We start from the raw sequence: 27,930 nt of genomic DNA on the forward strand, positions 1-27,930 counted from the left end.
CAAGAGTCACAAGGACTGAACCCTGCAACCCCCCTGCTGATTGAAATAACCCATCACCACCTGATTATCCACATGTCTTCTGAGGGCCAGCCCAAATTCCCAACAAGCGAGCTGAACAGCCTTCAGCTCCTTGATGTTGGAAGAACAACCAGCCTGCAGGAGATTCCATTTCCCCTGAACAGACCAGGAATCCAAAGTTGCAGCCCGGCTTGCTGGCATCCATGGTCACCACCTGGGAGGAGGACAACTGGAAGGGAAGACTTCTCGCAATATGGACTTCGTCCAGATACCACCCCAAGGCTGCCCAGAGCTGAGGGTACACCACCACCAGACAATCATAATTGGGTGAACAAGGGGACCAATGGGATAGGAGATGGTTCACTGATGGGCACATGTGCAACCGAGCCCATGGTAACCCATTGATTGCTGCTGACATCTAGCCCTGTAATCTCAACCACTGACGCACTGGGGTTGAATTCAGTTCAAGCAGGCAACCCATTTCCCTCTTTAGGGTCGCTTTTCTGTCTGCGGACACCTGCTCACTGACCATGTCAAGGTGATCCCCAATGAACACCAGGTACTGGGTGGGAACCAGATGCGACTTCTTGTAGCTGATCAGAAAGCCGTGGACCTCCAGAATCTCGCAGACCCTCTGGATGTGAAGAGCCTCCTTGGAAAAAGAAAAGGCAGAAATCAGCCAGTCATCAAGGTACGGGAACATCTGAATTACCTCTCTATGGATGAGCCCAACCAAGCGAACCAATACTTTCCTAAAAACTAGTGGGGCTAAGAACCATCCAAAAGTCAGTACCGGGAACTGAAAATGCTCTGAACAGACACAGAACCTGAAGAACCGCTGGTGTGCCGAATGAATAGGCATGTGCAGATAGGCATTTGCGGATAGGCATCAAGCAGATCCAATGACTCCACCACTGCCTCCTCAACCAGCAAAGGAAAGATCTCCTGCAAAGACAATATTTTAAACTTAACTTGAGGGATAAAAGAGTTCACCTGTTTTAAATCCAGCAAAGGGCTGAAATCCACTAATGCCTTCCTTACCAGGAAGAGGACTGAGTAGATACCTTGGCCCCTCTGACAAGCAGGAACTGGACGTTTGGCCCCTTTTGCGAGAAGATCCTGAATACCTGCAAAAGAGCCTCCCTCTTTGAGGCAAATGAGGGCTAAGGTGTGTGAACAAAAACTCTGGGAGGAGAATCAAAGACAACGGTGTATCTGTCCTTAATTCTCAATACCCACTGGTCAGAGATCAACCCCTTTAAAGTCTCCATGACCTTCCACAATCGACCTCCCAGGATAAGCTGACCTTCGGTGGACCTACGGATAGTCGGGACTTAGTCAAGAGGTTGGAACCAACATAAGGTTGCAGAGACTGGGATTTGTGATAGAAAGGGACACGCCGGCCATTTCCCCTCCCACTAAAGTGTAGGTTACCCATAGGAGTAGAAGACTAACTGAAGGAATCTTGATCAGAAGGGCTTTCTGAAACACCTCAGACTTCCAGTGGTGCAACCATACCTGCCGCCTGGCCTGAATGTCCGCTCCTGCAGAGGCAGCTGCAGCCCCCAAGTTATCAAAGGAAATGTCTGACAACAGCCTGGTCTGCTGTTCCTTGACAGCCAGGGTAGGATTGATGTCCGCCCCTTGCTCCATAAGTTCAGCTAGAGACTGATAGTTATTTAAGAGAGACTGGACAGTGTAGGAGAGATCAGCTGAGGCCCTAATAGAGAAGTTGGAAATGTTGTAAGATCTCTTGAGTGCCGACTCCACCCTTTTGTCAACTGGGTCCGAAGGGGAGGCATCCTCTGAAATGATAGCCCCCTGTGAAGACAAATCGTCCATCAAGGAGTCTACCTTCACCGCAACTGGAAAATCCTTTGCAAAGTCCTGATCGGCATATCGCTTAGACAAGTAGATTGGAAATGAAGGCTTCTGTATGTCCTGCCATTCATTATCTATCACCTCCTTGTTTGGCGATGTCAAGGGAGGGACTCTGGCTCATTACTTTGGTATTGCATGAAGAAATCCTCTGATTTCTGCTCCACCTGGGGTACACAGAACAATATATTATTTTTTATATGCTGCGGAACCACCTTAGGTTTCTGCACCTGCACATATTGGCCCTGAGATCAATCTCCTCTACTTCAGCCTCTGCACTAGTAAAAGGCTCAATACGCGGCTTCTTAGGTGATGAAGGGCCCTCATGCTCCTTAAATGCAGCAGTCACTGCATCTTGGAGCATTTGCTGTATGGCTTGTAGTGATGGAGTCTCCGGCTGAGTCTGCACACTAGGGTCTGCCCCAACTTTGTCTCATCCACATTCTTCACCCTGAAAAACACTCGAGAGAAGCACAGAAACCACCCTGAGGGAGCCAGGATTAAATAGCCCTATCAATCAAGAAAAGTGTTTCCAAAAACAAAGTGATGGCTGGAACAGTTGCTAAGCATTTTAAACACCCTAGCAGCGTTCATGCTGCTGAGCAGATCTGAGCGTCAGCATTCCTCAGCCAATTCAATTTCTTAGGAATGCGTGAAGTTTCATGCCCCAGAGTCGCACAAAAGCTGGCTGTCCTACCACATACTAAAACATAAAAAAAAAACTGGGCAGTTTACTCCCGCCTGCCGTCAAGTAAACCAGTACTGACTGCACCCTCCACGTTGACTGCCCGTGCTGTAAAGGAAAGCAGCGCCTTAGCCCAAGGCAGATCACGCGATAACACTGAAGGCCGGTGTAACCATGTCGTGACACGAGGACCGGCTGGAATAGAACATATATGTGCCCGCTGAAGCAGGGCTTCGCACACTCTGTAAGAGCCCTTTATGGCTGGGCTGCTCAATTTGCAGGAAATCCACACTGATAAAAGAAATAGAGATAGAGATATTGATGTGTATATGTGTGTGTGTGTGTGTGTGTGTGGTATCTCTCTCTCTATCTCTCTATCTCTCTATCTCTCTATCTCTCTATCTCAAGGAAGAAGGCACACACCAAAGCTTAACATGCACTATAAATTTTATCCAGGGACCCTACCTGTTTTAGATTTCTTAGGGCAACCTCATACTTCATTCACAGATTTTTCTGCAAGCAAACACCCATTCACGTTAGTACACCAACCTTCAACTGCACTCTATTTCAGCACCACCCCATCTTCTATCCGGCCCAGATCAGATTTGTCCTTCATGGACGTCTTTCTAAATGGTTGTTTGGTTAAATAATTCAGCTGTACCTTTTCTACTATTTTTAGTTAAGAGTTACACAATATTTTCTGCTTTGTATTAACGCATTATATTTTTGAGTCACAAGAAATAGATGTAGTTTGTGAAGTAAACAAATCGAATCTTTTGTTTGCCTCGAAACATGATATAAAGTTGTTTGGTTTCTGACAGATACTTCTAACCGGAGATTTATTTCAGTGCACCTGTGTGCCACTAGGTGTCATCATGTGGCTCTGCTTTGACACCATACTGGCTAGAAGTGACACAGTGTAGCACCACACAAGCTGCACCCTTGCCACACCATACAATGTTTCTTTTTTTTTTTACATCTTCCAATCTCTTTTTTCAGTGTGTGAGGGAATGAAGTGGCTTCCAAATACGAAATAATTCAAGCCGTCCAGTATTTGCAGTAAGCAGGTGTCAGTTATCGTCCTGCACAAGGCATGCCGTTAGAACAATTCTAATTCAGGAGATAAGTGGCCCTCATGCGCTAGGGTGACCAACTGGCATGGGTGTAAATTCAGGATGGTGAATAGACAACAAACATAAGTACAAGTCAAAATAAATTTATATTAGATTAAAAGGTAGTACAGCACATCAAGCAAAATTTGACCAGGGAAGTAACAGGATTTTTACCACAATAATAGTAGTTGTAGTGCTAGTGTTTGAAATTATACTTTTTCTCTGAACTAGCACGCTTCAGAAGTTCTTTGTTCCTAAGAGCTAATTGATAGAAGTCAGCACACGAATGGTGCATGTTCACCTGGATATACCATTCTGCCTTAACAGGATCCAGATCACACCTATTTCGTGTGTCAGTCCAGGTGAACTTCAACTACAAAAAAATCTTCTCAGTAGGTGCATTACTGCCTGGCAAGCTAAGTATAAAAGCTAAAAAAACATTATGTGAGGAACATCACAAGGCAACTTTGGCAAAGCATTCAGCCATTTCTGCGCACATAGCAAGTTGGTGCCTGCCACAGGTCTTACAGCAGGAACAATTATACTGTACTCATTAAATAAATAGTGCAGTTCCAGATACCAGGTCAAGTTAACTGTATTGGCAGCTTTGCCGAGCTGCTGAAAAGTGAGTTTCTCAGCGTGGTTCTAATGCTCACAAATAATGGCTGTCTGAAAAATCAAACCATTTTTCTAAGTATTTTAAGGAGCGCTCCAAAAATTTCAAAAAATCACTTTTAATGCTTGCGCTCAACTCGGTGTCATGGGACATTAAATAACTGTGGACTTGGAAACTAAAGGTCTCATTTTCCACTCTGTCCTTTAAGTTGTTCCCCAATATCCTGAAGATGCCTGGTACCTCTTGGGTGCTCAGCACATCATCCTCTAGCTGCAGGATAGATGTGTTGAAATGACCAAAATGTCGGGCACAAAGAAAAGGTAAACTTTGCGTTGTGACATAGTGTCCTCTCCACTTTAGAATTCTAGAAAATCCCATATTACTCTGGGTGTTTTTCTTGCCCAAGGGAATTTTAGATAAGATTTTAGTGCTGCTACATCCATTGAAAGTCCATTAATGGCTTGTTTAGCACAGTTATGCAGGATATGAGCTGGACAATCTGCAGGCAGAATGTGTCCATTTGCTCCCTTCAAAAGCTGGAACACTGAATGATGTTGTTCGTAATTGAGACTTGAGTTGTCTCCACAGTATGCAGCAACGTGCTCCAATTTCAACCCATGGTTAATTAATTTTGTTGTGATCTGCTGTGCAATAGCTGCAGCAGTCTCAACTGCATCCTAAAAGAAATCCAGCACAATGTAGATCACACTGGAGGCAAAATTGAAGTGCCGCAACGAAAGTGGATAGGGTTTAATGTTACCATTGTTTGAGGCATCACTGCAAACTGAAAATTATCCATCTTTTGAGTCTTCTTGTGCTTGCTGCAATGATAGAGGTGCAAGCACATTGATAGGGATGCTTGATGCATTTGTGCGACCACAGGATACTTTCATTGCAATCGATGAGTCAGGATACATTACTTTGGTTAGCTTGATGCCACAATCCAGGGAGTGGTAGGAGATGTGATGCTTCACAGCATTGAACACCTGAATCACCTCTGAAGCTGTGACCTAAATTATAAAAAAAAAAGAATACACAAAGGTATAAGCTCGCAAAGAAAGTCTCCACTGGTGAAGAAACGAGTAGCGCCAAAATGGGGCTTAAAACTGCAAATGTAAACTAAAGTGTCAGCTGTTAACCCAAAAGCAATTATAATGTGCTCTTGGTATAAACAGAGTGAGAAAAGCATTGTAAAGACAACCTGACTTGGTAAATACTGCTGCATTTTGCTGTCACTTCCGTTAACTGTGCAAGATGGCTTGCCTACGCAGTTTGGGAGTCTTAGAGTGTGACAAAGCAAGAACAGTGTACCAGAATTACATACCTATGTCAAGCTATGATGAAGCAAGCAATGACTTACTTTGGATACTTCTGGCTGGAAACTTGGTTGCAGGTAAGATGAAATGGTGCCATCTTTGCTCTGCTTGAGGCTTTTTTCCTATTCTGTGCTCCAGCCTCATGGGATTTGATATCGTGCTTTCCTCCATGGGCAATGGAAAAGTCTTTATTACAGATCTTGCACCTGGCCTTGTACACATCTTCTGACGACTTCTGATGTGGTGTGGAAGTTACCATTCTAGTCTGTACTTTACTAAGCGCTTTTTTGCTCTTTTCTTGGGTGGCCTTTGCAAGGAGTCTGCCTGCGATGTACATGTTGCATCCGAATATGCCTCGCTACCTGATGGGAAGGTTGCCTCTGCAGCACCTTCGACTGACTCATAATCAGACGTGTTTTTTCCCTTATAGTATTCTGTAAAATACCCAACAAACTTGATATGAAGATTGATACTGTATTCAATGAAGAAAATACAACATATCAGGTGCTTACTTTCTTTCACTCACTGGACTGCCGCACCTACCACTGCCCCCTCACACATCCTGGCCATAGTGGAATAGAAGGACTTTTATACAGCCCTATAACTCTTAAAGGCTCTGTCTAACCAGACCCAGTGTTAAGTTGAAAACTCAAGTGAACTTACATTTGGCATGACCTACCTAGTAGATAATGGGGTATCGGAAGTAAACCTACCTATAAATTCCTAGTATATAATAGGGCCTGGCTGTTTAGAGTCCAGCAGCCCTTTCTGCACTTGCTTGTGTGCACCGCTGAGTGCCTGTGGTCATTTTAAAACCAGTCCTTTGCTTACAGCTTACATCCTCTGTTTTCAAATGTCCTTCTCCAGTACCGCCGCAACAATATTATCAATTAGTTCACTTTTCTATTATGTTTTGACTGCCAAGTTTAGGAATTTTGTAAACACCAATCCACATGGTAAAGGTATAAGTAAAAATTTGTCACTAGACAGAAATTTGTCAAAAGGCACAGCCTGATATTTGTCCTCTGAGTACATAGCACTTGTGACAAGCGAAATCAAAATGAAGGATCTGTGTACTGGGTTCCTGCTGACGATGACAACACTGTTTCTATGGGGGAAAAATCTCTTTCTGAAGCTGTGTGCTGGAGCCTCATTCCTTAACAACACGCTGGGTTACAAGTTCCATTTTCATATGGATTGTGCTTTATATTTTAATAACTGTAATGGTGCAATTATCGCTTTTATCCAATACAATAATGGCCTATTCAAAATAAAAATCATTTACATGATTATGTTTGTGTCCTCTAATCCATTGGTGAGGAGACTGGAGAGTGAGGCCTAATTTGAAGGGGGATTACGGCAGTGCAAACTATGCCCCATTCTCAGGTGCACAGAGGCGTTTTAGACATATACAAGTGGGCCCTGGGCAGAAGTCCAGCCTTTCAGGGGGCACTCTGATAGAGCCAGCACTGCCTTTGCCCTGATGAACTTGAAGATTGGTTTTGGTGGGGGGGGGGGGGGCACACAGAATATTTATTAGCAACATTAGTGACCTCCTGCTGAAATTATAATATTGAAAACACACATCACTAACCTGGCCTGAACATTAGATGTAAACAAATTTAGAATTTGTACCAGCCTGCATATTTTCAGTGAGCTCGCCAGCATGAAAGAGCTGAATTTGATAATAAATTCAATGCTGTTGTGAACAGGGGCCTTCAAAATTCGTTTGGCCCATGGCCCCCCCAAATCCTAAAAATTTAACTTGGAATTACACATGAAAGAATATAGTACAACATGTCCTATCAACTGAACGTAAAGTAACTCAACCTAATTAAACACCACCAAACACAATGTTCTACGTGTCACCTCAACCAAAAAACACTCCACATACTCAGCCTAAAGTAACGCAACTCAGCATTCTAGTCAGGATAATATAATAAGTTTAATATATCATGCACATAACACACAATGCAACATAATACTGTGACTGGAGAGTCAAAGGTTTTTAGGCTGATCTGGTCACCAGAGACTGAGGCATAGTCTGAAGGGGAATCACAGCATTTGTAAAACTTAAAAAAACTTAAACGTGGGAGGAGGGAGAGAGACCGGGGAGTGAGGACTCACTCCCCGATCTCTCCCTCTCCTCCCATGTTTGTTTAAATTTTACAAACACCTTGATTCTCCATCAGACTATGCCTCACTCTCTCCGGTCACCAGAGACTGAGGCATACTCTGAAGGGGAATCACAGCATTAGTAAAATGTAAAAAAATGTGCGTCCAGACTGGCAGAAATGTAGGGTGGTAGAGAAAAGAGATATTCCTTTGGTAGTACACTTAAATAGGACTCCTACATTCACTCACTTTTTACTTACCAGCAATGTTTGCTAAAATGCAAAAACACTGTGATAGAAACCCTTAATGTACATCACCACCAGACTAGAGATATAGCGCTTCAAGATTATTTATTTCATATCACAAAACCTTATTTTCACTCAATGTTGCTTTTGTTTCATTTTAAAATACCCAAAGAAAAATCAATTTTAGGCATAAAAATACAAAGATACTTTTCATACAATTCCAACACAGCATGCAGTATTTAATCTGAGAATAGTGTATACTTTACAATGTCTACTTTGAATTAAAATCCGGCGCAATTGAATAACAAACCTACACATAAAATTAAAAACAATAAAAAGTAAGAGACCCTAGTTACACAGTAAAGAGCTAACTGCTGTATGAATTGATTCAACATGAAACATCAAGCTGATAGTCTGGTAGGTGTTGTAAAGAATTCCTTCCCAAAAAGTCTTGTGGTTGAATTCAAAGTTAGTTAGCATCGACGCATTTCAGTGGAGCATCACATAATTAAAAGCCACCTTCTTCAGGGCCCAAGTTTTAAAAGGCCTGTAACAATTAGTAATCTATAGAGGAGAGACAATGTATGGGACAGGGGTTTTAGTTTCTCGACTCTCAATCCCTATACCTCCCCTCCCTCTATTCCAACTACATTGTCCCCTGTTTTTTTTACCCACAAAGTAAGCACGATGAGATTCTCTTCATATATTAAGTATTAAAATAATAATCCCTTTGCGCTCTATATCTGCCCATGGTGGCTTCTTGAGCAATCTACCCATGTTATGCCCCTTCTACATGCTCGCATACCTCAACTGTACCTTCCTTCCATTCTCATTCATAAATTATCTTTAACTGGGAAGGGAAAAACAAGTGAAAAGGAAAGGAAAAACTAAGAGAAATTGTAGCACTCATCACTATTGGTGTAGTGTATCACAATGTAAAAGTGTGCAGAAGTCACTCTAGTTGTAGTCACTGATATGTGATTTCTCTGTTATATGAGAGAAAATGTGTTATTACTTCATGGTATCAATTTAACTCATTACAACACTAGCCTTTAATCTGGGGGGGGGGGTTCTTGTATTTCTTACCTCCTATACAAGGCCATTCTGTATATCAAAAGGAGGTATTTTTCATATTTTTTAGTCCTCTCTTTTAATTTGACTGCATTGAAACTGGTTCTTCTGTTCTGTGCTGCCACACCACGGCAATATGTCCTGATTAGATATGGCAAACAGTAACTGGTGATTAAATTACGGTGAAAAGAAAAAGACAAAACATAGCCTATTTTACTATACATAGCAGTGTAGTGAAGGATTCTCATAATCTGGGGGTTAACTACGTCTATCATTTTAAGTCAAACAGGCTCTTTAATTTTGCCAATATTAAAATAGAAATTGAACTGTAAGATGCCAGGATACCACTATAAAAATGCAGTGCTTCAGGGGGGAAGCTAATCCCACGTAATACTCCACCCTCCCTTCCAGAGTAGCTGCATTTCTCTTTTTATGGCACCCTCGTTAGGACCCCATCGTGACTGTTACCTCCCGCATCTAAAAGCATAAATCTCCCCAGTTCCTACCTTCCTGATGGCGCATCTGCGTCCCAAATGTGATAGATCTTTGAACCCGTGCTCGCTTCTTTTTTTTTTTTATATAGCCTGTCCCAGCCGGTTAGCGTGAAATACGTCTTTCTGGTTATTTGTGAAAGACGCTACCGCGCATGTCTGGCGGTCATCTTTAAATGTCGACTAGATTAATTTGTAAAGAAAGGCACTAAACCTTATAACGGGTGCACTAATGCATCTATACACACGGGTACCAGAGATGCAAGCTAATCTTATTGCGTTGTTGTTAAATATCAATAAAGAATCACGCACGAAAAATAATTTCACTTGTGATTTACCATGGTCTCTGTTGACCCGCAAAATAACTACTGCGGCCAGCTTTGCATGTTCTGACCCCATGGAGTTTTAAACTTGCTATAGTTCTTATCTATTATTTGCTAAAAAGTAAAGCATATAGGGCCCATATTGCAGGGGCTATGTGTGGGTGTGTGTGCATATATGTGTGTATGTATATGCATGTGTATGCGTGTGTGTGTATGTATATGCATATGCATGTGTATATGTGTGTATATATATTCTTTTTTTGTCCCCTAGTATTTCTTCTGGTACTATCACCTGGAATACTTGCTTAGGGTGGTCATAGTGTAATGTTTACATGTGCTGCCAATATTTTACAGTGATAAAATTTGCTAGTATCTCAACAGGACTTTCCTTGAGCTGAAGTATCTCTCAATGCAGAAAAGGGTGGAGACCCCCTGCTCTAAAGTGTACAGATAGAGGACTTTATTAATTATGGTACTATACTTAGCCACCACTCCGAGCCTGGTATTATGCTGGAATGAGTTGCATTAAACAACGTTAATGGCTAGGTTCACTGGACCCAGCAATAGGGGGAAGTAAATGAGTCAATTTTGCACTAGGAATGGTGTAATAATACAAGATATTATGGAAATACCCCCACCTAGCTCACTATATTTATACAGAATATCTGTATGTCTATAATCACGGGTCACCAGCTGCAGTTAAAAATGTAATAGTCAAATCAACAGAAGGACCCATTGGTACTGGTTCCATTATCAGCACCCCAGTAGCGTTGGGTAACATTACCAAACATTATCACTTTCATCCTACGATTTTCTCCCAGTCTTCTCTCCTATTCAAGCCTCTTTTGATTGTATCGAATTTAACTATATACCATTGTTCTCTGATCTTTCTTCTACATCTTTATTGCCACGTCTTTTCTGATCATTAACCTTTTCTAAAATGACCCATCTAATGTCTGAGGGTTGATGTTTCTTTACCACCCAGTGGTTCACCAATGCAGCATTTTCTTTTCTGGTGTTAATTGCTGACCTGTGTTCACATAATCTCTGCTTAAATTCTCAGCCAGTTTCTCCTATGTAGACAAGGCCGCAGGGGCACAGTAGAAGATATATAATATTCTTACTCTTGCAGTTGTTTAATGTCATGATTTTGTGGGAGGCCCCGTTCAGGGATATCTCCTTGGTCACCTCACAAAGGTCGCAAATACTACAGTTGCCACAGTTGCCTATGGCCTTGCCCCCTTGCATTGTAGTTTGTGTTTCTATATGATCTTCTCTGTATGTGCACACAAGTGCATTCCTCAAATTTTTGTTCTTCCTAAATGCATATAGAGGCTTCGGGAGTCTGTTACTTTCCCCATCATTGAGGATTTTCCAGTTATGGTTAATTATATTTTTAAGTTTATTACTGACACTGGAAAACTGACTTACCATCACTATTTTACCTAGCGTTTTGTTTCTTTTAACTCCTTGCAGGAGGCTGTCCCTATCAAAAAATCTGGCCCTCTTAAAAGAATGATTAATTAACTTTTTAGGGTATCCTCTTTCCTTTAGCTTAACTTTCTATTTTTCTGAATGACTGACTATAAAAGTCATCTACTGAGGTACAATTTCTGTGAAGACGCAGAAATTCCCCTAGGTGAATGTTATCTTTTTGGCTTTTTGGATGGTAACTGCTATAGTGTAGAAGCGTATTTTTATCTGTGGGTTTCATGTATAGCTCTACACTTAAGTTTCCATCCTGGTTTTTAGTGGTAATATCCAAAAAGTTCACACTGATGTTAATAGTGTGCACAGTAAATTTGTAATTGTCTCCTAGATTAAGCCATTGTAAGAATTTGTTCAATTGTTCTTCGGGACTGTGCCAAATAAAATAAATGTCATCAATAAAACGGCACCAATTATGGACATTCTCGAAAAAAGGGGACATTTCGTTATATATATGGTTGTTTTCAAAGGATCTGACATAAATGCATGCTAGGCTGGGGGCACAGGTGGCCCCCATGCTGGTCCCCTTAAGTTGGAGATAGAGATCCTCTTTAAAGAGGAAAATATTATTGAGAAGCACCATAGATATACATTGAACAATGAAGTCTTTGTTGGCACCAGTTATAGTTTTTCTCTCTGTTTAACCTCATTGATGGTATCTATCTGCGGTATATTCGTATAAAGTGGTTCGATATTGAGGGCCACCATATACTCAGTTCGATTATTACATTCTAGACCTTCAATTTTGTTTATCATATTTGATGTGTCTTTAACAAAGGACTTTTCTGTTTCTGTACTAAAGGTTCTAAAAATACATCTGCGTACTTACTAAGGGGTTCCAGTAAAGAATCAATTGACGCTATTATCGGTCTGAGGGGGGTGGCTCTGATATGTTTTTATGTATTTTGGGGAGTTCATAAAAAGACAGAATTTTAGGATTTCTATTGTTTAAAAACTGGTACTCCTCAACACTGACCCAACCTTCATATTTGGCTGATTCCAATACCTCAAATACCTCTCTTTTCAGTCTACCTATTCTAGCATTAGAGACTCTCTGGTAGTGTTCAGGGTTTTTCAGGAGTGCAAGTGCTATCTGTTTGCATTCAGCCGTGTCAAAGACAACTACCCTGCCCCCCTGTCAGCTGGCTTGATGGTTATACTCCTATCTGCTGCTAGGGATTCTATTGCCTTTCTTTGATGTCTGGAGACATTGTGGCTCTGAAAATGTGTTTCACTCATGAGATTATTTAATTCCATTTTGACTACCGCCTCAAAGATCTCCACATTTTTATCCACTAGACCCAAGCTGGGGATGAAGGTAAATCTGGGTCGAAGTCCAGAGTCTTCTACTCTCTCTTCTCTCTCTTCAAAGAAACGGTGCAATCTAACCTTCCTGAAGAAGGGGCGGAGGTCTGTTTCTATTTGGAATTTGCTCACACTAGCTGTTGGGACAAAACTAAAACCTCTCCCTAAAACCTCTTCATCTGTTGTACTAAGGTCCCTTTTAGAAAGATTGATGATGGAAGTTTTATTTACCGCCAGTATTTCTTGCTTCTTGTCCTTATATAGTCTTGAGGTTGTGGGTTCCTGATATAATCCTGAGGTTGTGGGTTCCTCCCACCTTGATTCCTTACTTGATTGTCTCTGCCTCGGTTCGTGAAACCCCTTTGATTTCTCCTCTTTCTGGATTCTAAACAAAATTTTGTAGTCCTTTTCTGACCCCTGCATGGATCCATCTTCTCTATTTTGTGTGTCATTCTCACTACTGGAGCCTGATGTGTCTGAGAAATTGACATGTTTGGTACGTCTTTGCTGAAAAAACCTAGCTCTTGGTTGTCTTTCCCATTGCTGTTGCTGTTTCTCGTTGTAGTAGTCTTTTCTTAAATAAGGATAAACTGCCTCATAATTGAATCTGCTCTTGTCTTTCCTCAATTTGTTTGTCTTTTTGTTAGTAAGATAATCACAGTATCCATGAATATCATGGTTGATTTCATCTAACATCTTTTTCACCTCATCTAGCGCGTTGCTATCTTTTAGGATGGTTTCACGCTCCTTGATCTCTTTTTGCTGTATTATGATGGTATCCCGCGCAGTCTCTATTATGAGCAGCATCCAGTCTCTACTACACCGGTTTGCTATTAGGGTCCAGGTGTCTATATTTTTTTCATTTTCAATGAAGAGTCCTGGCTCATTTCTTATCTGTAGTCCTATTGGAATGGTACCTGATCTAGAGTATTCTATCAGTAAATCTGAATGGAGTTCTGTTCTGACATCTTTTTTTTTTTTTAGGTTCATTAGTTTATTTCATTTCTCACCTCCTTTGGGGATGATTGTGACACTTTGGCCACTTTTATTACTTGTATTCAATATTTTGTTCAATTGGTCTTCACTAAAGCTGAAGGTTTTTAGTGAACCCATCTGTTAGATCTGGGGGTCTCTAGTTGGCAGGGTAGGTACCACTGTCCAAGTAGGGACCCTTGCTTCTAGTCAGGGAAAGGGGGATACACTGTTAAGATAACCCCTGCTCACCCTCTAGGTAGCTTGGCCTGAGCAGTCTAGGCTATCAAAGGCAATGTGTAAAGTATTTGTACCAACACTCACAGTAACACAGTGAAAACACCACAGATTTACTCCACACCAGTTTTAGAAAAATAATGTATCTTTACTAAAAACTTCACAAGACCAAATATTACAGACAAACCAACATATAATTCAAAAAGGTTACTTTAAGATAGTTCAAGAGTTTGCAGAAAGTACTCCAGGATGTAAAAGTCAGTGTCCTGCACAATGCGACTCTCAATGCACAAAATGCGAAACTCTTGTGCCCAACAGTACCTGTAGTTGCGATAAGGTTCCCAAAAGCTATCACAAGGAAGATGGCAAAGGCGATGCGAGACTCCTGAGATCCTGGGGAGGCTTTGCAGCAGCCCTGCTTCACGCAGCAGAGGTGGATGCGCCGGCTCCGATCTGTAGGGGGAGGATGCGATGACTTTGGCTTTCGTTGCGTAGGTTTCTTAGGGGGAAGCTTCACGCACAGGTTCGATGCGACACGCTTCGATGTGGCACGATGCGCGGCGCAGCGTTGACTTCCGGCGCCGCAACTCTCGATGCGCCACGGAACGGGACTCTGCGTCGACGCACACGATGACTGGAGACTTTCACGCACCGGCAGTGGTGCGGCTCGCAAACTGGTTCTGCGACGACCCTCGCAATGTCAGGAATCTTCACGCACTCGGCGATGCGGGGACCCTGCGTGTTGCGATGGTGCCGTGATGAAATTTTCCACGCACTCTCGTTCTTGCGACACGCAATCGGATGATGCGTTGGGTACCAGTTACTCTTTTCACGCTTCTGCTTCCCAGCTCCCAAAACACAGCAAAACGACCTCCTGAGGCCCCAAGACTGGGCAAGCACTCCAAGGCAGGTCAGAACTCCTTCAGCAGAATTCCAGGGGAGCTGGTTGTGAAGTCCTTTTGTTCCTGGGACTTCTTAACAGGGAGCCAGCTCTTCTCAGGCCCTTGGAGATCAGAATCAAAAGAAGGGGACACAGCAACGTCCTTCCCCTCTCCTTGGCAGCAAAGCAAAACAGCAAGCAGGCAGTCTTCTCCTCTTCAGCCCTTTTCAGCTTTCTCCTTGGCAGAGTTTTCTTCTTAGTTCCAAAGTGATCTAAAGTTTAGGTGTCTGGGGTCCTCTTCGTATACCCCTCCAAGTCTTTGTCTCTCTTTGTTCCAGTGGGGGGATTCCCCTGCTCACACCGGTTCCTGGGTGTGCTCTGCTCTGGAGCACCTGGTTCCTTTCAGAGTGAGGGGCAGGGTCGTTAGACGCTCAGCAGGAGGTGGAGCCTTCTTTGTGCCAGCAGAGGCAGAGTCCTCAGCCTGGCCAGCAGGGGGTGGCGCCAGCTTTGTGCTGGCAGGGGCACCCCTATTCAAACCCAGGGACTACTCCTCCCACCCATCTAAAGCAGATCTCCCTATTCACCCTGCTGCTGACTCATCCAGGCTCCTGGAGCCGCCTAGCCCATCACATGACACCAGTCAGCCAACCAGCACACAGGCACACAGGAAGGTTAAACAGGAGAATAGCTACTTTCTAAAAAGTGCTATTCTCACACAGTGAATTTAAAAACCATCTTGCTAAAAAGATGTATAATTAAATTCTGAACACAGAGATACCAAACTTGGATTTTCTATCTTGCCCTTATGGGAATATAGGCATGTAAACAGCCTTCCCCATTCCATCCTATGGGCAAGATAGCCTCTCAGCAGTGAAAAACGAAAATGGCTTTAATTCACTACCAGGGCATGTTACACACCTCAGTACATGCCCTACCTTTCAGATACACTGCACCCAGCCCAGGGGGGTACCTAGGGTGTACAGAAAGGGAAGGATAAGGCCTGGTCAGTGGGTAAACTGGCCAGGTCGACATGGCAGTCCTGGACTGCACATAGGCACTGCAAGCAGGCCTAAGACATCATTTTAGCGCTACTCCTGTGGGTGGCACAATCAGTGCTGCAGCCCACTAGTAGCATTTGAATCACCAGCCCTGGCACACGCAGTGCACTTTACTAGGGGCTAACAGGTGAAACAAATATACCAATCATGGATAACCAATCAATATAACAATTTACCAAGGGAGCACTTGCACTTTGACACTGATCAGCAGTGGCAAAGTGCCCAAAGCATCTAAACCAGCAAAAACGAAATCCAGCATAGCATCAAAAAACACAGGAGGTAGAGGGAAAAAGTCAGGGGTAACCACGCCAAAGATGCCAGGTCTAACACGTGTCCCCTCCAGCTGAAAGTGGGGAGAACTACCCACCCTCTTGGGAGTTCTCATCGCTAAGGCGGAAAAACCTGGACAGACCATCAGCGTTGGCGTGTTCTGTACCGGGGCGGTGTTCCACCGTAAAGTCCATCCCCTGTAGGGAAATGGACCACCTCAACAGCTTAGGATTCTCACCCCTCATCTGCATCAACCATCTGAGGGGCCTGTGGTCCGTCTGAACCCAGAAGTGAGTCCCAAACAAGTAGGGTCTCAGCTTCTTCAGCGCCCAGACCACAGCAAAAGCTTCCCTTTCAATCGCACTCCACCTCTGTTCCCTGGGAAGTAGCCTCCTGCTAATGAAAGCTACAGGTTGGTCCAAGTCCTCATCATTTAGTTGTGAGAGCACCGCTCCCACTCCATGCTCAGAAGCGTCTGTCTGCACTATGAATTCCTTGGAGAAGTCAGGCGCCTTGAGTACAGGTGCTGTACACATGGCCTCCTTCAGGGCATCAAAAGCTTCTTGGCAGGCACTGGTCCAAATCACTTTCTTCGGTAACTTCTTGGAAGTTAGTTCTGTCAAGGGAGCCACAATGGTGCCATACCCCTTGACAAAACGGCGATAGTACCCGGTGAGTCCTAAGAAGGCTCTCACCGCTGTCTGGGTCTTGGGGGGTTCCCAGGCCCGGATGGTATCTATCTTGGCTTGTAGGGGTGCCACCTGGCCGCTTCCTACTTGGTGTCCCAAATACACCACCGAACCCTGCCCTATCTGGCACTTACTGGCCTTGATAGTGAGGCCTGCACTATGCAGAGCCTTCAACACTGTGCAGAGGTGTTGCAAGTGTTCTTCCCAAGTGGAGCTGAACACAGCAATGTCGTCCAGATATGCGGCGCTGAATTGCTCCAGCCCGGACAATACCTGGTTGACCAGTCTCTGGAATGTGGCAGGGGCGTTCTTCAACCCAAAGGGCATGACACGGAACTGGAAGTGCCCCTCTGGCATTGAAAACGCAGACCTCTCCTTGGCCCCATCAGTTAAGGCAATCCGCCAGTACCCAGAAGTTAAATCAAACATACTGAGGTAGTTGGCAGCTCCCAACCGATCCACGAGCTCATCAGCTCTGGGGATGGGGTGTGCGTCAGTCTTCATGACAGCATTGAGCCCACGGTAGTCCACACAAAACCTAAGTTCTGGAGTGGCACCTGGCGCAGCAGCTTTCGGTACAAGTACCACTGGGCTAGCCCAGGGGCTGCTGGAGGACTCAATCACCCCTAGCTCCAACATCTTAGAAACCTCCTTCTTGATGCTGGCCCTGACCTTGTCAGCCACCCGGTAAAACTTCTGTTTCACAGGCATGCTATCTCCCGTGTCCACATCATGGACACACCAGTTGGTGATACCGGGGGTCAGGGAGAACAGAGATGCAAACTGACCCAACACATGGCGACAGTCCCTCTGCTGTTCTGGGGTCAGAGTGGGCGAGAGGACCACTCCATCCACTGACCCATCTTGCTCCTTAGCTTCCAGGAGGTCAGGAAGAGGATCGCTATCCTCCTCCATCCATGCATCTGTAGCAAGTAGCATTGTGATTTCAGACCTCTCAAAATGGGGTTTGAGGCGGTTCACATGTAGGACCCTCATGGGGTTCCTGGGAGACCGCAAGTTGACCAGGTAGGTCACTTCACTTTTGCGCTCCACCACCTCATATGGTCCAGTCCACTTGTCTTGGAGCGTGCAAGGCTCCACTGGCGCCATCACCCACACCATCTGCCCAGGTTGAAATTCCACCAGAGTGGTATGCTGGTCATACCACCTCTTCATCTCATCCTGGCTGGCTTCCAGGTTCGCCTGAGCGAGGGCCCGGAAGCGCTGTGTCTGGTTGCAGATGGCCAGCACATAGCTGAACACATCCTGGGGGGTTTTCCCAGGGGATTTCTCCCAACCCTCCTTCACCAGACTGAGAGGTCCTCTAACAGGGTGCCTGTACAAAAGCTCAAAGGGACTAAACCCTAGGGACTTTTGTGGTACCTCCCTGTAGGCAAATAATAGGCATGGCAAAAAGACGTCCCACTTCCATCTCATGGGCTCTGTCAGCCGCATGATCATGCCTTTCAGGGTCCGGTTGAACCTTTCAACCAACCCATTTCCTTGAGGGTGGTAAGGAGTGGTGAACTTATAAGTTACCCCACACTCCTCCCACAGAGACTTCATATACCTGGAGATGAAGTTGGTACCCCGGTCAGATACCACCTCTTTGGGGAAACCCACACGGGAAAAGATCCCCATCAACGCACGGCCCACCACCGGGGCTGTGGTTGTCCTGAGAGGGATAGCCTCCGGGTACCGGGTGGCATGATCCACCAGGACCAGGATGAACCTGTTGCCTAAGGCTGTCCTGGGGTCCAGTGGCCCCACAATATCTATTCCCACCCGCTCGAAAGGGGTGCTCACTACCGGAAAAGGCTGGAGAGGGCCTTTGCATTTTCCTCCAGCCTTGCCACTTGCCTGGCAAGTCTGGCATGATTTACAAAAGGAAGCGACGTCCGTCTTCATCCCGGGCCAGTAAAAGTGGGTGGCAAGCCTTTGTCGGGTCTTGTCCTGCCCGAGATGTCCTGCAAGCGGCACGTCGTGAGCCAGACCCAGTAGGAAGTCTCTGAACCCTGCGGGTATCACCAGGGTACGTGATCCACTGGGCTCAGCAAACCTAGGCTCACTGTACAACAAGTCATTCTCCCAGTAGAGAAAGAAGCTCTTCGGATCAGCACCTGCTGCCTGGTCTGCAGCCTGGTGCCGCAGACCTTCAAGAGTAGGGCATGCCTTCTGCGCTCGGCAGAACTCCTCTCTGGAGGGACCACCCTCTTGCTGCCAATGGGTCAGCTCAGGTATGTCTCCCAGCTCAGCTACCTGTTCCCCTGTAGGCTCCAAGGCATCCCCGCAGGTTCTGCTCCTTCCTGGACCGTGGGAACAGTGGGGGTGGACGCACCACGCCCCTTGCCCTTCCTCTTTCTGGCAGGGACCTGGGCCACCGTTTCAGGCTCCAGGTCTGCTTCACAACCCTGTCTGGCTGCCATGGACCGGGTGGTCACTCAGACCCACTCAGGCAAACCCAACATCTCCAAATGAGCCTGGCGTTCCACCTCCCTCCATGGGGAACTCTCCAGGTCATTACCTAGCAGACAGTCTACTGGCATGGATGGACTCACAACAACTCTGAGAGGACCTGAGACCCCCCCCCCCCTCAAAGGGAACATGTGCTACCTTGCAAAGGCGCACAGAGTTGTCAGCTGTCACTACAGGGTGAAGTACATCAGGAATGATCAGCTCCCCAGGGACCCACTGACACCTGACCGTGGTCACACTGGCTCCAGTGTCCCTGAGAGCCTCCACCCTCTTCCCATTGATGGTCACCCACTGCCTGTACTTCTTAGTGTTATCAGGGACAGGGTTTCCTGGACCATCTCTGTGTCTCCTAAAGAGACAAGGGACATAACTGCTAATCCCTCCAAATCGCTAGAAATTAAATCCCCACCAAAAGCTACACTAGCTATACCCGGGGTTGGAGCACCAGAGGGTGCCTGGGATTTCTTGGGACACACAGGAGACTTGTGACCCAATTCCTGGCAGTGATAACACCTAATGGGACCCTTGTTATCCGACCTGCCCTTAGGGGGCCAGGTTGGTTTGGGTTTTGACTTGGGGGGCTGGGACTGGTTACCCTGGGAACTGTTTTGGGGCCCTTGTGAGAACTCCTTTTGGTTACCCTTGTCCCCCCCACCCTTCTGCTGGGGACCCTGCCCACCTTTGGCAATGGTACCCACAATTCCTCTGAGGACCCTGGTACTGGTCCAGCGGTCCGCCTCCTTAGCAAGCCCAATGGGGTCCGTCAGCTTGCTGTCTAAAAGATGCTGGCGCAGCTCTGGAACACATAGACTACTCAAGTGCTCCCAACTAATTAAATGTAACAACCCCTTATAATCAGTTACCTTGCTGCCCTTCATCCAACCTTCCAGTGCCCGTGAGTACAGATTCACAAACTCCATCCAAGTCTCAGACTCTTTCTTCTTGGAGTTCCTAAACTGCAGTCTATACTGCTCTGCAGTAAGTCCATACCTGAGACATAGGGCCTCCTTCATATTGGGGTAGGTCATGGCAGCTGCTAATTCTAAGGGCTCTAGAGCACTCCTCCCAGAAGTCTCAAAATGTTTCCACAGGCCCGCCCCCCAATGCTGTTCAGGCACACCATTCATTCTCAATGCTATTTCATACGATGTAAACCAGGCATAGATATCTTCACTCCTATTGTAATTCTACACTAAATCCTTGGGGATATATACCTTACCCCCCTGCACTGGCTGTGCGCTGCCACCATTCAAACCGGACTCCACCTGCTTGGCCTTGATGTCCAGTTCTCTCATGCTCACTTCATGAGCCAGAAGCAATTTCTTCTCCTCCAAGGCACGAGCATTCTTGCTCTCCTCCGCCGCCTTGTCTGATTGCTTCATTTTCATTTTCATTATTTCCAATTCATGGTCTCTCACCCTTTGATTTTCCTCCAACTCCTCTGGAGTGAGCCCCCTACTGGAATGGGAGCTGCCAGCCCTTGAGACTGTTCTGCCCACTGGCAGATCTTGGGGAACAAAACCATCCTCCTCATTTGCATCATCTTCCTCTTGGGCCTCCCACCAGGCCTTCAAGATTCTTTGAAGCTCCTCCTTTCTAGCTCCGCTTTTCACAGGGCAACCAAGGTCTTTGCAGAATCGCTTGAGATCTACAACTCCGTATGAATACAGATCCTCAATGGAAAACTCCAATTCTGCCTTCTCACTTGTTGCCACTTGAGACATGATGCTCTTGAAGAGTTACTCAAAAATAGAAAAATACAGTATGTGGTTGTCTATTGGTCTGCACTCTTAGTGATGTACGCCAATTACTGTGGGTCAAGTACAAATACAAGTTCAATCCCACCGCTGACCACCAATGTTAGATCTGGGGGTCTCTAGTTGGCAGGGTAGGTACCACTGTCCAAGTAGGGACCCTTGCTTCTAGTCAGGGAAAGGGGAATACACTGTTAAGATAACCCCTGCTCACCCTCTAGGTAGCATGGCCTGAGCAGTCTAGGCTATCAAAGGCAATGTGTAAAGTATTTGTACCAACACTCACAGTAACACAGTGAAAACACCACAGATTTACTCCACACCAGTTTTAGAAAAATAAGGTATCTTTACTAAAAACTTCACAAGACCAAATACTACAGACAAACCAACATATAATTCAAAAAGGTTACTTTAAAGATAGTTCAAGAGTTTGCAGAAAGTACTTCAGGATGTAAAAGTCAGTGTCCTGCACAATGCGACTCTCAATGCACAAAATGCGACACTCTCGTGCCCAACAGTACCTGTAGTTGCGATAAGGTTCCCAAAAGCTATCACAAGGAAGATGGCAAAGGCGATGTGATACTCCTGAGATCCTGGGGAGGCTTTGCAGCAGCCCTGCTTCACGCAGCAGAGGTGGATGCGCCGGCTCCGATCTGTAGGGGGAGGATGCGATGACTTTGGCTTTCGTTGCGTAGGTTTCTTAGGGGGAAGCTTCACGCACAGGTTCGATGCGACACGCTTCGATGTGGCACGATGCGTGGCGCAGCGTTGACTTCTGGCGCCGCAACTCTCGATGCGCCACGGAACGGGACTCTGCGTCGACGCACACGATGACTGGAGACTTTCACGCACCGGCAGTGGTGCGGCTCGCAAACTGATTCTGCGACGACCCTCGCAATGTCAGGAATCTTCATGCTTCGGGACGATGCTCGACGCACTCGGCGATGCGGGGACCCTGCGTGTTGCGATGGTGCCGCGATGAAATTTTCCACGCACTCTCGTTCTTGCGACACGCAATCGGATGATGCGTTGGGTACCAGTTACTCTTTTCACGCTTCTGCTTCCCAGCTCCCAAAACACAGCAAAACGACCTCCTGAGGTCCCAAGACTGGGCAAGCACTCCAAGGCAGGTCAGAACTCCTTCAGCAGAGTTCCAGGGGAGCTGGTGGTGAAGTCCTTTTGTTCCTGGGACTTCTTAACAGGGAGCCAGCTCTTCTCAGGCCCTTGGAGATCAGAATCAAAAGAAGGGGACACAGCAAAGTCCTTCCCCTCTCCTTGGCAGCAAAGCAAAACAGCAAGCAGGCAGTCTTCTCTTCTTCAGTCCTTTTCAGCTTTCTACTTGGCAGAGGTTTCTTCTTAGTTCCAAAGTGATCTAAAGTTTAGGTGTCTGGGGTCCTCTTCTTATACCCCTCCAAGTCTTTGTCTCTCTTTGTTCCAGTGGGGGGATTCCCCTGCTCAAACCGGTTCCTGGGTGTGCACTGCTCTGGAGCACCTGGTTCCTTTCAGAGTGAGGGGCAGGGTCGTTAGACGCTCAGCAGGAGGTGGAGCCTTCTTTGTGCCAGCAGAGTCCTCAGCCTGGCCAGCAGGGGGTGGAGCCATCTTTGTGCTGGCAGGGGCAGCCCTATTCAAACCCAGGGACTACTCCTCCCACCCATCTAAAGCAGATCTCCCTATTCACCCTGCTACTGACTCATCCAGGCTCCTGGAGCCGCCTAGCCCATCACATGACACCAGTCAGCCAACCAGCACACAGGCACACAGGAAGGTTAAACAGGGTAATAGCTACTTTCTAAAAAGTGCTATTCTCACACAGTGAATTTAAAAACCATCTTGCTAAAAAGATGTATAATTAAATTCTGAACACAGAGATACCAAACTTGGATTTTCTATCTTGCCCTTATGGGAAGATAGGCATGTAAACAGCCTTCCCCATTCTATCCTATGGGCAAGATAGCCTCTCAGCAGTGAAAAACGAAAATGGCTGTAATTCACTACCAGGGCATGTTACACACCTCAGTACATGCCCTACCTTTCAGATACACTGCACCCAGCCCAGGGGGGTACCTAGGGCCACCATAGGGATGCCTGACATGTACAGAAAGGGAAGGATAAGGCCTGGTCAGTGGATACACTGGCCAGGTCGACATGGCAGTCCTGGACTGCACATAGGCACTGCAAGCAGGCCTAAGACATCATTTTAGCGCTACTCCTGTGGGTGGCACAATTAGTGCTGCAGCCCACTAGTAGCATTTGAATCACCAGCCCTGGCACACGCAGTGCACTTTACTAGGGGTTAACAGGTGAAACAAATATACCAATCATGGATAACCAATCAATATAACAATTTACCAAGGGAGCACTTGCACTTTGACACTGATCAGCAGTGGCAAAGTGCCCAAAGCATCTAAACCAGCAAAAACGAAATCCAGCATAGCATCAAAAAACACAGGAGGTAGAGGCAAAAACTCAGGGGTAACCACGCCAAAGATGCCTGGTCTAACACGATCTCTCACTGGAACTATGTTCCTCTCCGAACAACTGGTCGTACTGTCTAGTGTTAAATACTAGAGAGGTGGCCCCACTTTGTCAAAGGGAACAGGGCACTACTTCACAGTAGAGAAAAGGGGTATCCCTTTTGTAGTATGCTTATATAGGACTCATACATTCACTCACTATCCACTTACCAGCAATATTGGCTAAAATGCAAAAATACTGTGATAGAAATCCTTGATGTACATTATCACCAGACTAGAGATATAGCGCTTTAAGATTGTTTATTTCATAACACAAAATCTTATTTTCACTCGATGTTGCTTTTGTTTCTTTTTAAATGGTGACACGTATTTTTCTATACCAATCCTGCAGTTGCGCAAGTTCTCTCTGTGGTTTGGTTTGGGCCAGGAGCAATTTAGGTCTATGGGGCTCTCTTTCAACCTCACAGCCCCCCTCAGGTGTCCACAAAAGTGATAGCGGTGGGTGCTGACCATCTTTGGAGGCTGGGAGCTGCTGTATTACCGTACTTCAACGACTTGTTGCTAAAGGTGTGCTTGAGGCAGTCAGTCATGACTCTCACCCGGATGAGGGTGGACATTTTAAATCATTGAGTTGCACCATAAATGAGCTGAAGTCCCACCTGATTCACTGTTAAAAGCATTTATTCATTTGGGCAATCCTGGATAAAGAGGAGTTCAAAGCTATTCATCATCATCAGCAGAGGCAATATATAGGACATATCTTTGTTTCGTGGGGGAAGCCAAGCCCCCTTTCCGGCTCCACTTTAGGCATGAGGAAAGGTTAGAAAATTAGTTAGGTTACCAGGAGGGTCCCCAATTAGCCTACACCACCCCTAGTGTGTGGCAGGCGATGTAACCGGTCTCCTGAAATAACACCGTCTTGTGATGGTGAGAACCTCCTATCAGAGCTAGGGTAGTGCCTCTTACCACACGAAGTAGTCACTCGAGGGTGTAGCCACCTTATAGGTAGTTAGCCCATTGGCTACTACCGGTCCCCCCTCGTAATGCCCATAAATTCAGTATTTAGGTGGCACTCAGACTTAAACATGAGATTCAGCGGGCCAGAGAAGACAAAGACAAGAGACCCGCTGCCTCAAAACTGAAGCCCTGCAGCAGAAGAAAGATACCACACCCTGCCTGCTGCTCACAGGAATTGACAATGACTGCTGCTGTCATCCCAAAAGGACTCAAAGAACCCCAGAGCACCTCCAGTCTTCATGAAATTGCCATGAAGATCTCGTGGAGTGAAGATATCACTCCCCTGCACAACACAGGCACTGATCCCGGGAAGTCTGGTTTGTCGACATGCTGCTCCCCAACGACCCTGAAGCAGCACCAAAGAGAGAATAGGTACAACATCTCCACAGGGTCAGATCTGTCTCCCCACCAAGTTTGGAGACACCAGGACCTACCGGAGCCGTGGCATACCGGAGCCGTGGCATACCGGAGCCGTGGCATACTGGAGCCCCAAAGGGGAACACCAAGAAGAAGAGTCCACTCTGGTCTCAAAGCACCAGATGCAAGCACCCTTCAAGGAATGCCTGGACACCCGAGACACATTTCCTGAGTTGCCCAGCTGTCCCAAGATCACCTCTTTACAATGCCTGCTCCTGACCATGAGGACCTCAAGACACATGGCGCTCGGCTGACCTGTTTACTCTGCAACCGGTCCCACTGGCCTCAGCACTGACCAACCAGCGCTGCCTCCATGGTCCCCAGGCCCTTGCAACCTCCTCCCTCTAAGGAGACCCACCAGACTTGCCTGTAAGTCCCTCTGTGCAGTACTTTTCAAGTGACCCCCTTCATCTTTGCACACCAGCTTCCAAGACTTCTGCTCCCGGCCGATCCGGGACACTCCCGACCTTCTCCTGCTGGAACTTTGGACCTGGCCCTGACATAGACCTAAAACAAGGTGGTGAACTTTGGGAAAGCATTGTCTAAATTTCTATTTTTTTTTCTGTTTTCCCTCCATTGTTTCCTATGGTGCGTAATTGTGCATAGAATGTATATATTTATCGAACTTTGCAAAATTCGTTCTCTGAAAGAACTTACCCTAGAACTGTATTCTTTGTCTTAAAAATTATATAAAAGTCTATATTATGTTTACAAATTGGTCTCAGATTTATTCTGGAGTGTGTCTCATTTATTGCCTCTGTGATTGCAACAAACTCTTAACACTACCTTCTAATAAGTCTAACTGCTCACTCACACTACCACAAAAAGTTAATATTATCTACATTGACCTCTACCTGCCTTTTGGGGATTTCTCACACTCTACATAGTGTACTTAACTTTAATGCAATGCACAGAGAGTCAGTTTCCTATATTATTTATCAGCCCTTTTGGTCTTGCTGCGTTTGCCGTATCAGTTGCACTTGTTCAAATCCCCTGTTGTTGTAGCAAGATTTATTAAAGGTTTGACACAAGGTCCTTCACACGATGACTGTGATATCACTGTGGTACCTTAACTTGGTTTTAACTAGCAATGGGCAGAACTTGCAGAGTTTCACTACACGGAGCTACATGAAAACTCTGCGAGATTCATTGGAGTTCTGCAAACAGAAGGAACTCATGTCTAGCTACTTGCGCTGATTGTTAGCACTGGGAGCTTGTTTAGTGCAGAAAATCTGTGAGAATGGCACCACCTGATGAGCCAAAGGACGGTGCATCTGGAGATGGTTTTGCTGCAGCTCAAGTAGACTTTCTACTTGAGGGCAGCTTTCTTACAATGGATGGTTGCAACTGCCTGCTTTGGGATAATCTCGCCGGGTACTCTCGTAGCTACCGAAAATCACCTCCTTACACCAACTTTTTCCCCAGACACATTGATGCTGAGAACTCAAACTGCCTTCTTACCAAAAACTGACTCCTTTCAATTTTGGGGAAATCCATCACTTTACCAACGTTCTTCCTACCCACCCCTCATAAGAGAAGGAAGAGCTCCCACGGCTGGACCCTCGTTTTAAGCTTTTACATATATAGGCTTAAGGACAATCAAGTGGACAATCAACTTTTTGTGGGTTCCCTGGACCAAAGAAAGGGAAGGTTGTGCATAGGGGGACCTTGTTGAGATACAGTGCTCTGCATTAAAGGCTTATTCATTGGCCAAGAAGTTGCCCCTGGGATGTCGGAGAACCCATTTCTCCCGGGCTAAGGCTGCTACTGCTGTGCTGCCAGGAAGAGTGCCTATCCTTGAAATCTGCCAGCCTGCGACATGGGTGTCAGTGCATTCATTCAGAATGCACTACTTCCTTGAAAGTCTGGTCCAGCGTGAAGTAGTTTTCATCCATTTGGTTCTGTAAGACTTTTTGGTCTGAGTCTACTGTGGGAGATACTGATTTGATGTCTATTCAATGGTGAGGAATTCCTTGCTGCTCTCCCACATCCCTGCTGTGTGTTGTAGCCACTTTTCAACAGATTAAAAGGTCCAAAGTTCATACTCGGCACACTGTAACCAACAAATATTCATTGTCTGTTTCCAAGTGCATGGAAAAGACAATAAACTGATATCCGTGAGCCAGGGTAGTTATTAAAGGCTGCTTCTCTACGTAATTTCCATAGTTGTATGGAGCCAATGTAGAGCCTCATGAAGTCAATAAGAGACGCACAGAAGCACTGGTACAAAAAAACTCCAGATCCAATCTGGTGCCTGGGAAATATTCTATTGTGAGGAATCTACAGTTAGAGAACACTGTAAGCACAAAGGATCCAGTTTTACCGGGTGCAGGTCCACACCAGGTCCAAACAGATTGAACTAGTACTTTCCCAAAAGGCCACTAAGATCTTCTTTCAACAAAACGGGTACTTTAACCAGATTCAAATGCGCGACCTGTGGTGGCCTCAGCTTGGTGGGGGGGGGGGGGGAGCCTCCCAAACATGGAATGAGATCCCTTTTCATATTAAAGCTTCCCTGAATCTCCTGAATTTTCAAAAGTCCCTTTAGACTTGGCTTTTTAATTTCCCATAATGGGGCTCACTTCATTCCTGATTTACCTGCCACAATATTTCTAGCACCAAGACACCCTTGGGTATTCAAGTTTTGAATAAAACAATTTAACATAACACCTGGTAAAAGTGCAGACTAGACATTTCAATTACTGCCTTGCACCCTGCAGGACCTTGGGGAGCGCAGCAACATTCCCATCACAGGGGCTGTAATTTGCAGTGAACCAGATGGTCTTTTTCTCTCCCAACAGTCTTTGTTCTCTAAAAGAAGTGCCAGTGATGACTAGAGGCAACCACTGGCTCATAATAAGCTACAGAACCATTGGGCCCGATTTGTAAGAATTCTCCTGTGCTTACTCTTACAATACGTCTGAATTTCAGGATTGGACCAAGAGTATGCTAGGAGTACTCTTGACTTAGTCCTGGACCTCCATAGTAAGCTAGGACTACTATAAGAGTAAGTCACAGTTACTC

Source organism: Triturus cristatus, chromosome 2_2 (genome assembly GCF_964204655.1).
Source record: "Triturus cristatus chromosome 2_2, aTriCri1.1, whole genome shotgun sequence".
NCBI lineage: Eukaryota > Metazoa > Chordata > Amphibia > Caudata > Salamandridae > Triturus > Triturus cristatus.